The sequence below is a fragment of the Haemaphysalis longicornis genome, unplaced genomic scaffold, assembly GCF_048455015.1.
Source record: "Haemaphysalis longicornis isolate Haplotype H1 unplaced genomic scaffold, Haemaphysalis longicornis Haplotype H1 scaffold_1, whole genome shotgun sequence".
Taxonomy (NCBI): domain Eukaryota; kingdom Metazoa; phylum Arthropoda; class Arachnida; order Ixodida; family Ixodidae; genus Haemaphysalis; species Haemaphysalis longicornis.
Window position 1 is genome coordinate 408,666,633 of NW_027526203.1, and position 15,048 is coordinate 408,681,680.

General features: G+C 46.2%; 1 protein-coding gene and 1 long non-coding RNA gene across 4 annotated transcripts in view; one reads left to right on the top strand and one right to left on the bottom strand.

Moving 5' to 3' along the window:
- Positions 1-15,048, bottom strand: part of LOC144155477 (protein O-mannosyl-transferase Tmtc3-like) — a 431,255-nt gene that overhangs the window by 170,602 nt on the left and 245,605 nt on the right. For all 3 annotated transcript variants that reach the window (XM_077686941.1, XM_077686942.1, XM_077686943.1), the window contains one exon: positions 2,743-2,786. The gene's annotated coding sequence lies outside the window, so the exon portion shown is untranslated. The remainder of the gene's footprint in view (positions 1-2,742; positions 2,787-15,048) is intronic.
- The window catches only part of LOC144155478 (uncharacterized), a 91,991-nt gene that overhangs the window by 57,002 nt on the left and 19,941 nt on the right, over positions 1-15,048 (top strand). The window lies entirely within an intron of this gene.

Genomic DNA, 15,048 nt, shown 5'->3' on the forward strand with positions numbered 1-15,048 from the left:
TCCGTCCGTCCGTCCGTCCATCCGTCCGTCCGTCCGTCCATCCGTCCGTCTGTCCGTCTGTCTGTCTGTCTGTCTGTCTGTCTGTCTGTGACTCGATTCAGCCGCCCGGCCAAAGTGAACCAAAAGCTGCGCAATAGTCTTATGTACTCACAGCCAAATCTAAACGTCTAAGTCCAGTGTCAATGTTCATACTTGTCAACATTGCTAAACAAGAACAAAGCATTAGACAAATATAAGGCAGAAAATCAAAACATAAGTGATATTAGACGAGCATTAGTACACCAATATGAGTCAGCCGGATATGCCCGCAAAGCCTCGCTATCTGCGGCGCAACTACTCATAGATCGTGCCGGCATGCAGTTTTGCCTGGGGTTCCTCGATGCCAGCGCCGCCGTACGGCGGACGCTCGTGAATCGAGACATTCTAGTTTTGCCCAGTTAGGCCACCGCTCGCGTGCTTCGTTGAACGTTTGGATCGCCTGCACATATAATAAAACCAGAGAAAAAATCTCCCGCAATGTGCTTATGGTTCCCGGTTGAATTTGTATTCTTGAAAATCTTGAAAACCGCACACTTCAAGGCTAAGACAGACAACACCACACACACATGCTTATTGCTTGCTATTCTCCTAGTGGTGGACTAGTGGGGAAGTATTCAAACAATAACTGTTGCCTCCGTAAGCCACATTGATTCCGCCACTGCGCAAGGTGGCTTTGAAAACTTCTGGCGTTACCACGCGTCTATCATGTTTTGTTTTCATAAAATTTGTCCCTCCCCTTTTAAGCAGAAAAAATCCACTGTACCGCTTCTGAATTTAACCAAGCGGTCTGTTTTTTTTTTTTTTTTCACTTTTTCACCTCCATGACAGCTCCACGGGTTCACCGTAAACCTACATAAATCTACATGCAAGTCCACATGTACACGTGCTTATTATTACACGTACACGCACGGCGCAAGAGAGAGAAAAAAAGTATAAACCGCGGCCTTTCGGCAAGACTTATGTAGCTTGGCGCTTTGTTACAAGAAGAACAAAGCCTGTTTGCAAGGGCAATCATTTTCCCGATGCAAGCCTTATATTTAATGCAGGTGAAGCCAGTTAACGTCAGAATTCCAAGTATCCTTTCAAAGCCCGTGGCAAGACTCTCGAACAGCGCGTACGAATCTCCAATCGGGCTGGCTCTACCCGCTAGTGTAGTCGCCACGACACACGAGTGATAGGGAGCCGGCGGTCGGAAAGGATCGCATGTGAGGGATTTTAAGATCGGATACGTCGACAGCATCTTGACGTTGAGCGCCAATTATGAGCGCTGAGAATGTTCGCTCTCAGGCACCGAACAGAGCATGGGAAAACGGGGATGGGGGAGCGAATATCGCGTCGCAGGAATAGCGATCGAACGGCTCAACTCAAGCTGCTGGCGAAATTTAGAAGTCAGAGAGATTTGGGCTTGGTGGTGCCAAGAGGGACCAATTTGGCTGCATCTGTGTTTATTTGTCTTTCTATCGACGGGATATTTGATCAGAGGTCCAGCCATAATGAATTTGTTTTGCGCACGAAAATCTTACGCCTGTCTTATACGGTCAGTAAAGAGTTTTAGAATATTGTGTGTTCCGTGGGTTTCGTACGTTCCGCTTGTGCCGGGACCCGACTGGGCGTTCCTTCTGGTAGGGTGGCTTAGTTCCGCTGACAGGCGTCCGGCCCTCACCGTGCCCGCTCATTCGTTCCGGTAAGGTTAACGAGGGATTACTTCATAGATAACAAGCGTCTACGGTACACATCAATCCTGATACACTGTAAGCGTTGTCATCGCAAACAAGTTTACACATGCTATCTTATATCAAAGGTATCAAATAACGTGTGCGGTGGACAAAATCCTCTTACACCAAAAAATGTGCGGTAGACTGTAAAAACAGCCAAGAAATATCAGCCCTTCGGCCACCGTTGACCGTCGAAAGGTCGAAAGGTCTGAAGTGATCAGAATATGTGCGCAGCGAAAGCTGTACTGACTTCATTTGACGTATTCAGCCCCTGTTGCATCTCTCCTGGCGTCACGGGGTCACCACCCCTGGTATTTTCTCAGTCCCTAGCGTTCGTCATATACAGGCACAGTCATTTCCCGTCTTACGACATGTAAAATATGCGCGCACGACTTTCTCGAACACGAAGAAGTATGAACCGAAGCATTCTGGAGTAAATGTACACCTTGCATGCATGCAAAGTATACATCGTGCTTGCTCCACAAGGTAGGAGGGCTTGTAGTAGGGCTTGCTTGTGGCGGGAGTCTTGCGTCTCCCGTCACAAGCAAGCCATCCTAAATCAGTGATTGCGCTGGTGTCAGTGTTGTGAAACCGGAATTTCTTTTCGCGTCTTTATACACCAATTATGGCAACTGATACATGCGGTATCATGTATGGGAACACTTGTGCACGTATGCCGCAACCGCCGTGGTGCGAAGTGGTTAGAAGTTATTCTGGTACGCGAGTGGGGTCGCGGATTCGATTACAGGCCGCATAAGGTAGATTTCGTATAAGGTGATCGACGCGAAAAAGTTCCCGCGCGTACAAGATTTCCGCCTACTTTCAAATCATTCGGATATCAAAACGTAACTGCTAGCTGTCTCTTACGGCACACAGCATGGAGTGTAGTTTTAATGCGTCGAACACGAAATATAAATTTTACACGTATTCGCTTATACAATAGAGAAATTCTTGCTCGTGCGTAACAAGCGACATAGTCGAGGCTTACCTCAGAGTCGACCCCGGTCTTCAATTGCTGCAAAAGTGCGTCATCTGCAATAAACAAAAAAAAAATGATGCATGTGTTAATATATATAAAAATTAGTGTGCCGAACCGAAAAAGATAGGGGTTTGGTTACGGTTCTGGTTTGGGCGAAATCATTTCGTTACGGTGCAGTTCCGGTTCGACTAAATCACGTACCGAACCGGTTCGTGAACTGGTTCGGAAGGTTGAACCGTTCGCGAACCGGTTTAATGAGTTGAATTATCAGCTGAGAAAAAGAGACTCAAATACTCAGACTCAAACGAACACAAACAAAAAATCAAAATGATAGTGTTTTCTAAAATTAGTGGTGCAATTTTAAAGCAAATTTTACACAATTGGGCGAGATATTGAGAAAATAGATTACCTAGTGGCGATTTACCAGCTACTTTCTCGCCAGACCTTGTGTTGTCCTACATAAAGCCACCACCAAGAGATATGATGGTGGGGTATATTTTCTACCATTTCCTTCACAATCCTCGCTTTGGAATCGCCCATCATGCTAACCGTCAAACTGTAGAGTTAGGCCTGCGTACTGGCGCGTTTAAATACCAGCGTTTAATACCAGCGTTGTACATTTTTTATCAGTTGTAGCCTAAGAAGAAAATCCTACAGCAGCCACGTTAAATGCTACAAGCGAATTGGATTATTTTGTCCGTGACTTAGAATAATTTTGTAGCTGTCACCTTCTCGAGGGTGCAAACCACGATTTTGTTAAAAGTAAGCTTTAGTTAACGCTCAGTCACTGCGTTATTGCTCTGATCACTGGAATGCATTTTGCGATAGGTATCACAAATGTTTACGTCACAATGAATATGTCATCGTTCCGCCTAACCCCTGGCAATCGTTCTGTCCGCTACGTTGCGGAATCTCATAACAGATTATACCATTACAAACTGAAAGGGTAATTTGACGCGCGAAGCAAAACATGAAAGTTTTTGGAGAAGCACACTTCATTTAATTATTTGAAGTGTTCACCAACAGCGCCAGGGTCATCTCGGGTGATGCACTTGGTACATGAATATAAGGCATACAAAAGACAACATATCGGCAAGGAAGTATATGAAAAATGGGTGAAAATAAATGTGTAGATATATACAAAGAAGGAGAGTGATCAAAGAAGCAAAAACATTTTCTGAACAAGGGCTCAGAGGTTGTGTGTGGAGGATACACTAATCAACATATACAAGCATAAGCAAGGTGGTGCTTTTGACGCAGAGACACAAGAACAGAGGGAGAAGTGCATGTGCAACTTATCCACAACATGTGCATTCAAAACGTGAAAATTTTCAAGGAGCGTGTAAAAAGAACCATGTCATTGCGAAAAATGTTAATGGAAGCTAAAAACAGACTGTTAAAGGCATGTTCGCATCGGTTAGCTGGTGCCAGGCTCAGAAACTTTTTTACACCTTTTTTGGCCGAAAAGGGTGTAAAAATCTTGTCCCATGGCTAACACCCTTAAAAGGTGTTTTGGCAAAAAAAGGGTGTACGGATGAAAAAAGGGTGTTGAGCTCAACACCCTTAAAGGGACACTGAAGTGAATTGTCAAGCTCCCGTTTTTGCTTGCACTGCGTAGACTGGCTCAAATTAGCACACTTTTCATCGTTTATCCGGTTGACAAATCGGTAATTATTTTACAAAGCGCGAAATAAGAAAAACTACCATGCGCGGTTTGCGGCGGCCGCACCAACTAAGGCTGTGACGTTGGGAGGAGGGGCACCGTGATTGGACGATACCCAAGGTTAGCAATCAAACAGGTTTCGGTTTCGGTTTCGGTTCTGTAAAACATAACCGATGGCGTTGTTGGATGGGCATTCTCAATATCTCAGTAATCATCGTACCGCGCTTCTGCCATGTTGTCGGCTGTAAAATGCATAAGATAAGCCTCCCAGGACGGCTTGGAATCGTAGCATTCACTAGCCGAGGCCTACGCAGTGCATGAACGCCCTCCGCGTCCCCGCAGACGCTCAAATGCCATGCGCTTTTCCCCCATATTTGGAGCTTGCCTCACTCATGCCTGTATCGTAAAAAGCGTGTTCGCACCAGGCCAAGGGTCTGTTGATTCTGGCCTGTGCCCACTGCCCGCAAGCAGTCGGTGCTTATGGCAACAGCACGCCAACGAGAACTCGCTAGCGCGCCAGTGCCAGCCTGCGCGCGTTCTGTGAACTAGTTCGTGGAGCAATTAACGTTGCGGCCCAAAAAAAGGTGAACTCAGTATAGAAAACATCGGCGGAAAACGAAAAAGTTAACTTATAAAAAAAAAACGCGTACCCGCGGGGATTGGAACTCGTGACTTGCAAAACACTTGCGATGACACAACTAGCGCTCCAAACCACTAGGCCACAGGCGAGCGCGGCCAATCGAGGAAACATAAGGTATATAATGTATAACCTGTTTACACTTTTATTGAGTTTTAGCATTCCAAGCAGCTTAGGTGACTATTTGTTGTTTTGCGCTCGTGCAGTACGCATCCCCCAAGTTCCCACAATATCTCACGTCTACCCATTGCATTTCTTAGACGGAAAAGCGTTCGCAGATGCGTAGTCGTGCTGCTGACCGCTGTGCTTGTTCGCCCAGCGCAAAAAAGTGCTTCCCGAACCCTAGTTTTACGCTGTACGGTAAAAATATCAGTTGATTTTATTTCCTTAGTACCCATATTGACTTCGCTTACTCTTCTCCCGCCTTCAAGAGGCCTTATATTTTCCTACTGGCGTACCAGTCAGCGAGGCGTCGCATGTGCGCTTGTGCAGCGCTTGTGTGAAGCGACCTTGACTTGGAGCTAGATACAGTGTACAAACTAACCAAGTAAAGAAAGGCAGATTCTTCCATTCACAAACGTGTCCTGGCTTCGTTTCAACTCAGCGAACGAATTGCGACGACCCGTCGGCGGCCGGTGGACGAAACGCTGGGCCGACTGACGCTGTCTGAAGGCCGGGGAGCCAATTGCGAGCTCGGCTCCTTCCGACGTCACACGAAAACGCCACAGAAAATGGGCGAGCGTAAAGAGAGGAGGACAGCATTTTCGAAATAATTTTTCTACTAAATAAAATCGCGTAAACGCGCCCAGAGTGGTCAAAACATGGCCTGGGGACTCCGGACTACAATTTGCGCTAGTAATCCCGCAATATTTACATATCACTTCAGTGTCCCTTTAAAAAAGGGTTTTGAGGATGCTCAACACCATAAATCAAGGGTGTTGAGTCTCACACCCTTTTTTCGAGGTGATGGCATGCGCAGTGGCAATGTCAAACGGCGGAGCGCGCAGCATTCAACACAAACAGCCAATACGCACAAGTTACAGTTGGAACACGGGATGCAAGCGGTACAGGGAGTGCATACTTACTTAGTAATACATGTGCTGTTCTTGCTTTAATATCTAGCAGAGGAAAGCCCCCCCGATGGAGTCGGTGGGCTTGTCGCAAAAAAACTAATATTTTAGCGCTAATTTTGGAAGTATGGATTTTACTATGGGGATATACAAATCAACGCGCGGATTTGCAAAAACTTTTTAATTGCGCGGTAGTTTTTGTGATCCATAACTTATAGAATTTTATTAAATACGATACAAATCTTCTCCGCCACCTCAACACCCTTCAAAAAGGGTGTTCATTATTTCCACACCCTTTTTCCCAGAAGGGTGTAAAGCTACAAATTAGGGTGTTCGAAACTAAGAAAAAGGGCGTAAAGAAAAAAGGGTGTAAGAAAAAGGGTGAAGAGACCTTCAATTTTGGAGGCATTTTGTACCTCTTTACACGGGTGGACTGAACATTCTCTACAAGCGGGGGGTGTTTTGTACCTCACGATGTTTACAGCAATATGAATTGGCATAATTTATTACCAGTGAAGCTCTTTAAGCTTCAGGAGGTAGTTTTGGTGGCATTAGCAAAAAAAAATACAAAGAAAAAGAACTGCGGCCCCTGTAAAGGGTGCACCACCGCAGATAGGGTACTATAACAGTGAAGTCGGCTTTCGAGCTTGTTAGAGTGTGAGCACAAGGGGCGTATGCGTATTCGCACCTCTTACTGTACCATTTCAAAGGTACTAGTTTTTTTTTTATTCTAAAAGGCAAAAAATTGGCGCAGCTTGCAATAGTATTGCACAAAGATGGAGAAACAGCAGAGCTGGGGGCCGACCTAGCTTGTTTCCCCTTGGATCCTTGGCAGTTGGGGGGGGGGGGGGGTAAGGGGGGGGGGGGCACACTGGAACAGCCTTGTAAAATCCGGTTAAACTTGGCCTCAGCCCTCAGCGGTCATCCTAGCTTAGCAAGAACATTGTAAAGCTTAGCAAACATAACAAAACTCAGCAACAGCGGAAGAAACTGGGTCGAACCCCAGCTCCGCTGTTCTTTTTTTTGCAACTGAACACCTATTTCACACCGTTTTAACAACCTACAGAAAGCGAAGCGTGTTGCAGTCGGTAAATATCCTTTTCGCCACACGACTACAGTCTTTTTAATTTTGAAGGTTCAAATTGGTGTTTCACGTGCCAAAGCTAAACTTGGGGCATGTAGTGCACCGAATAAGGAAACGAGCGATCATTGCATAGGAGCAATTATTATTTTTTTTGCGTTTGGAAATTTCTTGCGAGTAGAGGAGCATATGAGGGGATGTCTTCTTCTTTACAGCGCTATTATGCATCCAAACATGGCCTTATTCAATGAATAGCTGAACACCTTTTCCACACCCTTTCAACACCCTAAGAAAAACCAATGGTGTTGAAGTTGATCAACGCCATTTTTTTTCAAACAAAAAGGGTGTAGAGCTAGGAAAAGGGGGTTGAGACTCAAGGAAAAGGGTGTAAAGGCCTCTCAACACCCTTTTTCCACTTATGCTACACCCTTTTTGGCTAAAAGGGTGTAAAAAAGTTTAGTGTGCCAACCATGGGACCGCAGTGGTCGGCTTGGCACTTACAGGTGATGGTGATCAGAGCTTACAAGGCAAGGGCAGTCAAACTTGGGATGAATACCGTAAAAAAGAAAAATCAGGTCGCGCCTGGAGCGCCTAATACAAAGCTCATCAAGATTCAGGAGCGTGAGAAGCCCACCGTGCCGATAATGGCTCACTGGTGAGTGACGATAAAACACGATTCTAGTGAAGCGCTTCTGAATCCTTTCTAGTCGAAGAGACGACGACGAAGGGCTTAAACAATTCCGAATTTCACTGGCAAAGTGGAGCTCCAGTAAAATAAGGTGCGGTAGAGGGAGACAAAACATGATCTGTCAGTGAATTCACTGGTGGCCTGGTAGATCACGCCAAGCGTTCGGCGACAGGATTTGGTCAGGTGGTTTACGTGTGAGTTGAAAAGTAGTTTTACGTCCATCATTACACCCGAATCACGCACTACAGTAGCGTTTTTTACGGATACACCAAGCAGAGAGTACGGCAAAATGAGCGGGCAGTCTTACGAGTATATATGATATCACGATAATTTTGGAGAGGTTAAGCTTTAAATAGTTGCTGTCGCACCATGCCGAAACTTCGTTTATGTCATTTTGCAGTAGGGTTGGATTGTCAGGTGAATAATTTATCCGCAGCAGTAGTCCTCCTCTGGAAGGAGTAGCAGCGGCAGTAGCGAGCTGGGCAGTCAGTAGAAGTGCGCCTCCGAAAACAAATCATAGCTGAAAACTGCAGGACAAACAGAAAGGGCGAGCGCTGTGCGAAAGGGACAGTGTGGGACCGGCCTGCCTTTCGGCATCTGTTATCTGCATTAGTGCTGTTTTTCCTTCCAAGACAAAATACGTAGTATTTGCAAGGTCGAGGGACGCGGTTTCTTGCAAAAGGAATAAGTGCGCACCATTACTGTAACAGTTTTTCCTGCTATATCTAATATTATTTGTATCAGTTAAAAAATGCGAATTTCTCCGCTCTACCGTCCAGATAAACTGATAATTATACCAGGAACCACTGCACTCGCTTTCTTTGCATTGGTGGCACGTTTGGTTGTGAAACGTGGGACAAAGAAAAGGACGTGCATATAGCAATATCCACCTTTTGGGGTTTCTCTTATTCGATTTTGCCCATTTTGCGCGTAATAATTTAAAACCCCATGAGCTGTGTCTTTCCTTTTTGTTGTGTTTCCGTCGAAACACACTTTTTAAGAATATTAGCGCATTTGATGCCCCCATGTTACACCTCTGCTCCGAGGGGCAGCTTATCGTCCAGGGCAGCAGAGTAATGTGGTAATGTTGACCATTTGGCGATACATAACGTGCGTCGAAATCTCGACACATAGACATTCTCGTTTTCTGTCTACATCAGAAAAACGGTCGCGGGGAACGGCGATGGAACCGTCATACTTGGGATCGGCAGCGAACCGCATATGCCTGGGCAACTCCTGCGGGTCACAGTTGTCAAGCGTTTACACTTTCCAGGTGTGCGACCTTTTAAAACGAACCTTTTTACCTCTACCCCCCAATGGTTCTGTCACAACCGTTGTTGTCAACAGAAAACTCCCGCGAACAAATAAAATAAGTTACTGGCACCGCCAGGGATCGAACCTGGAACGATGGAGAAACGGAGCGAGATGCCGTTGTCTTACTGATTGAGCTACGAGCCCACGTGGAGAAGGGGGAGACAGACGGTGCAGTCACCGAGCACATCTGCGGGTTTACCCCCTGGGTTCTCGCTGAATGCCACGTGATAGCTTCACGCGACCTCTCGCGCCACTGTGCGCTCCACCCACAGCACGTGTAGCGGCCGTGTGAGCGCCTTGCGCATGCTCTAGGAGTTACAAAAATTAAAGGAAACTCACACAAACGCATGGCATCTCACTTTTCGTGCGTCTTTGCCGCTGAACTCGTCGCCTCCGTCGGCGGCGGTGGCAGAGACGGAGGAGAAAAGAGATCGTCTAACACCGGGTTTGAGCTTCCTTTAATTTGATAAAAAAAAGACTTTCCACTCATATGTTTCACCAACACAACTCAACCACCACCCTTCATGAACCATGCATTGATTTAACCTTTACAAAGAAAATCTCTTTGAAGTAATAAAGAGTGCATTTCCCTGGTCTCTGGTTTCACTATTTGTAGAGCCACGTGTGTGAATTGAAGTTACGTCGCATGGGTAATCGTTGTGGGTGTCGTTCACAGCTTCGCCTTCCAAACATCTTCGCAAGGTGGATTGGCGCGCATTTTTAAAACAAATAATGAAATGCAATAAGTTTGCGCACTTCGGGTGTGGCCGGGCCTTTGCCGTTGCACAGTGGAGTACTCTTGCAGCCTCATCGTTCCTGTAAAGTCGCATCGAGAGAAGGGCAAAGTCGTTTCATATCGGCTGCAAGCTTCTGATAATGACATTCAGTTTGCTCAGCCTTGCGCTAATCTCGCTCCTCCAGCAACAGCGTACCATTGCTAAATTGGTGCGCATTCATTTTTCTCTGTGGCGACTAAAAAGATGAGCGTTGATAGTATTTTGATTGGTCAGGAGGGCAAGTGCATGAGAAGGTACGAAGTTGATGGTACGCGAAAGAAAACGGTCTGAATGGCACTGACTACACAATATCGGCGACAGATGGTCGAACCGTTTCATCGTAAACCCGGCAATTGTGATTTCTTTTTTTGGGCAGTTCGGTTCGGGTTCAGCATGCTCAAAAAATAACGGTTCGGGTTCGGGTTCAGTTCCGGCAAAAACACTGGTCCTGTTCCGGTTTTCGGTTCGGTTCGGTTCCGGTTCGACGCCCTGATAAAAATATTAACATTTATTACCAATTTATTGTGTTTCGATCATTAACGATTCGTAATCGCGAAGCAAGGTGAAAATAAGGCTGAGGAAACCGGAGGCAAATAAGAGCCACGCATGCGCGTGGATCTTATTGCTCTAATCATGGCTCTTATGCATGCGCAGTGAAATCATGAATGTTTTATTCTCTTTGGAGCGCCGCGGTAAACGTGTCTGCTTTTCTTCTAATTTAATTTGTTCCCGTGGTAGGTCAGTTACGGATTGCGCAAGTAACAGCTTAACGCGAGCAGTGGCGTTCTACGGGGGGGAAATGCGTCCGATTTAACCGGGAATAAGACGGGGACGTTAATTCGCACCGTACATTTTCTCTGCAAAGCGGGTCAAAATCTCTCGCTTCATTTGAGCGCTCGTTCCGCGGCGAGTTTTGTTCAGGTACTCGACGATTTTCCGCTTTGAATTAAACCCCGAAAGGAAAAGTGCACAACGCACGTTTCCCTCCAAATCTTTCCTTTAATTTTTTTTAAAACCTCGCAGCCGGTCGCGTAACGCATGCATAAGATATGCGAAACGTTGCACCTCCACTTTCTCATAAGCAGCGCGCGAAAATTAGAGTCTCGCGGGACCCGACACGCGGATGAGCGAGAGCATGCTGGGCACGTAGCACGACGCTACATCTTGTTGGGGAGTAATTTCTCAGGTTGAAGTAGAACAGCGCGACTGCCTCTGGGAAAATCATTTCCTAATGAGTTTTCAGAACAACGGGAAGGAGGCTTAAGAAAGGCGCATCTTACATGCGTTGTTCCAAGTTGACTTCGTTAGGGCCCGCGGCTCTGTGAGATTGCTTTGCTTGTGTTCAGTGCGGTGGAAAGAGAGTTGCGCACGCATGAGAAAATAAAGGAGTACCCAGTATCTGTTTTCTTTTTAGGCTTGAAAACTATCGAGAAGAGCGGAGAAACGGGTTCCCGTGCCAGCCTTGCGACTCGCATTCGGTCCTTTTTAGCCTTCCTCGAATAAAAGCCCAGCGCCCAAAAATAATGGTCCTTTTCATTGAAACAGAAAGTTATTCGAAAACGGGAAAACTACGCGAGGGGGAGTAATGTGGGCGCAAAGAATCAAGATGAACTACCTGGCCTGTGCCGCAAGGGCAGAAATGAAAAGAAGGGTGTCGGGTTGCTTGCAGTGGCGTGCACCTATGCGTGGATGTTTGATTGCAGGTGAAATGAAGGCCTGGTACCATGCATGATTACAAAAAACGAGAGAGTAACAAAGGACAAAATATTCATTTAAGTTTATTTATATCGAACGAATATTATGTACGAAGAATGCTTTGACCCGCGAAAAAACGAAGCCCGGGGTTAGAATAGTCATATGGTATAAATGGTATACAATGCGGACGAGTAGAGCGAAAAAAGCACTAACTCTGCCTTTGGACGAGCCCGCTACCTGCGTTAGGCCGAGCCCGCACTATACAACTGGTAGAGCTGGTATTCATATGGTACAGTGGGGGAACACGGTACGCTCTTCCGTATTCTAGGTGTAGCCAAACGTATGTCAGTGTATCTTGTACCTAATGTCCGCAGCCAGCACAAGACGACCATAGTGCTACTTCTTTCGGCGGCGCAAGGAGTGCGCGGTGTGAGTGTCCCTCCGGGCGCCGGTTCCACTGTGGAACAGATCGGCGCTGCGACGATATTTTCGTCCGCGTATATCCTTTATACTGGATCGGGCCGGGCACTTATATGCTAGCAAGAAAAATAGCATTTTTTTTTTATTTTCGGTCTGGTAACAGACTCACTGAAGTGTTGTGAGCTATTGAATGCACCAGTGTGCTGGCTGTACTAAGCTCGTATGCTGATGAATTTCGACACCACTTCCGCCTCGCCAGTAGACCGCGTATTAAATCGTATGCTAAAAGGGAGGGCAACGAACTCGCTTCGGGCATGTGCGGCAAATCAGTGAAAGAAAATGTGGGCTAAATTAATACTCCCGATATTATTTAGTTATAACGAACCATAAGCCCGCGGCACTAAGCTCGAATGAAACTTCGCATTTAAAATCCGCACTGCGGTAAACCGCTCGCTGCTGCATTTTCGACCCTTGTGTTAATTCCGAACAGCATGTCATTTACGAGTTGATCCCTTGGGTGCAAGTCCGCATTAATTCCAGGGCACATTGCTACCAAAATATGAACGAGGCCTTCCCCCTTAGTGGGATTAAACCGTAACGCAAGCTACAGTTCAACCGCGTGCGGCTGTAAACGCTTGCCGCGCGGAAGGAACCAAGACTGCGGTCCTGCTATGCTCAGTAGCTGGCGGATCGATCGATCGATCGATCGATTGATTATTTGATTGATTGATTGATTGATTGATTGATTGATTGATTGATTGATTGATTGATTGATTGATTGATTGATTGATTGATTGATTGATTGATTGATTGATTGATTCATCCCCATGGTCTTCGTATAGCGGTGACGACATGTATCATTTTACCAAAGAAGCAAAGTATCAGTGTTACTCTCTCCACTCACTCACTCGTAACAGGTGGTAGCTGTTTTGCAACAAGATTATCCACTTTGCCTTTTTTCCACCGGCATTCCAATTTCTCTCTAGTCCTCTCTACAACCTTGTAGTTTACTTTTTGTGTAGCTTTAGACCTCAGTGATTCGGGAAGGAGCACATTTCCCTCATGCGGATTCGAGTAGATACAATCACGCCCCCCCCAAAATGTGCCGAATCGATCCTGTTCACTCACCGAAAACGACACGTGCACTCTGAATGTGAGTAGACTTCCCCGGAAAGCTTCTCATTCTCAAGAATCCTGGTCTGCCCGCAAAAGGCAAACTACTGCCATCGGTGTCGTCATCCTCCGATATCAACTTCTATGCTCTGAACATCTCTAACGAGGTTTTCAATTGCATTTGCCCCTTCATTTATTCACTTCTGCATGCTTAGATTTTTTTATTATCTTGGCTATCTTTGCTTCTTTACTTCCCGTCATGTATTTTATCGCTAGCCTACTAGTTCCTGTTCGGCACTGCGTGTCCACGCTTTTCATGTAGATGTACATACCTAAACCTTTTAGCTGTCCACTCATATGGATTTGTTGTTGTTAAACTCTTCTCATAACATATTTCACTCTGAGGTTTTCCAACTTCAAATGACGCCAGTTCTTAGTTCCCTGTATTACTTCGTTAGTTGTTTTACTGAGCCCGCCTAAAGCCAAACGGCCTACCTTCTTTGGTTTACTTTTAGTTCTGATAGCGTGTCCCATTTTGAGGGGAGTACGGAGTTAGCAAATGTAAGGTCGGAACCATTACGCTGTTTCCAATACTTGTCGTACCCCTACACCAATCGATGTTCCATTTTACTGCCGTTCCGCACACCTTTAATTTTAAGTGATTCTTCCCGATTCCTTTAGTGTCTCTTTTCCTTCATATATCCACACTAACAGGCACTTGTATTCCTTGACTTTCAGTATTTCGTGGTGCTGGATTGACACTGCGGCAATACTGCTTTTCAGAGCTAAACTTTAACCCGGTCTGCGGCGCCACTGCGGAAAGCGCCACCACGTGAGGCATGCGTTCTGGGGTCACTCTTTACACCTCAAAGTTTTAACCACCGCAGCTTCAACCTTGTGCTGGCGGCGAGATAAGCGTCGCCTGCTTCTGAGGCTTATCGCGCAGCGGTATTCAATCTATACCGTGCGCCGCTCAAGAAACTATGCTCCCGTGTCTCGGTTAACACTATCTCCAGAGGCTTTAGTAGCTGCGCATGCCGAGTCTTTTACTGGGCAGATGGAAGTCCCGGTCGCCCGCGCACTGCCAGGGACAAGATCAAGCGCTCGATATTCCCATGTGTTCTTCCCGTGGGACTTTCAGTTCGGCAGCAGTCCTCGGAGTGCCCGCAGAATATCCAGGAGTGGTAAATCGAGGATGCCCGCAGTTGCCACATTACTGAGGTTGTAAGCGGTGAATACGTTGTCCCACGCGAAAACACTTTGTGGCAAAGCCAATTTTAAAGGAGCCATGCAGACAAAATACAAGTTTCTTTTTGTTTTATTCACTGAGAAATAAAACATTTTAAACCAAAATTTGTATTCTCCTGCCAACTCGTGTATTTCAGGACGTCAGCGATGGCGTATCCAAGGGAAATGCTAAAGAGCTACTGCGGACGGCCAAACGTCTTCTTGTTTGCCGTGTCCTTTCACAGATGGCGCCACAGCCGCAGTACCGCACCGCTAAGGGACCGCTATTCAAACTTGCTCCGTTTCAGACCCCCCCACCCCCCACCCCCCCAGTAACCCCCCTCCCCCCAGAGGTCCGTCGATACAACCGCCCCCCCCCCCCCCCCCCCGATCTTCCACCGAACCGACAACCTACTTTGATCGAGTGAAGTTTGTAGCCTCGGAAGCTTCTATACGTGGACATTCTTAGTCAAATCTCGAAAACGAATATTGTTTTACTGATATACAAAATAAAAAAAAATAAAACAGGAGCAGGAGCTTTTAAGATTATATGCTTTTAAGACTGCGCGGACCAACTTTCGCATAACTTGAAATAGTTTAAGAAAAATAATGAGAAAACTTCGTAGTGAAA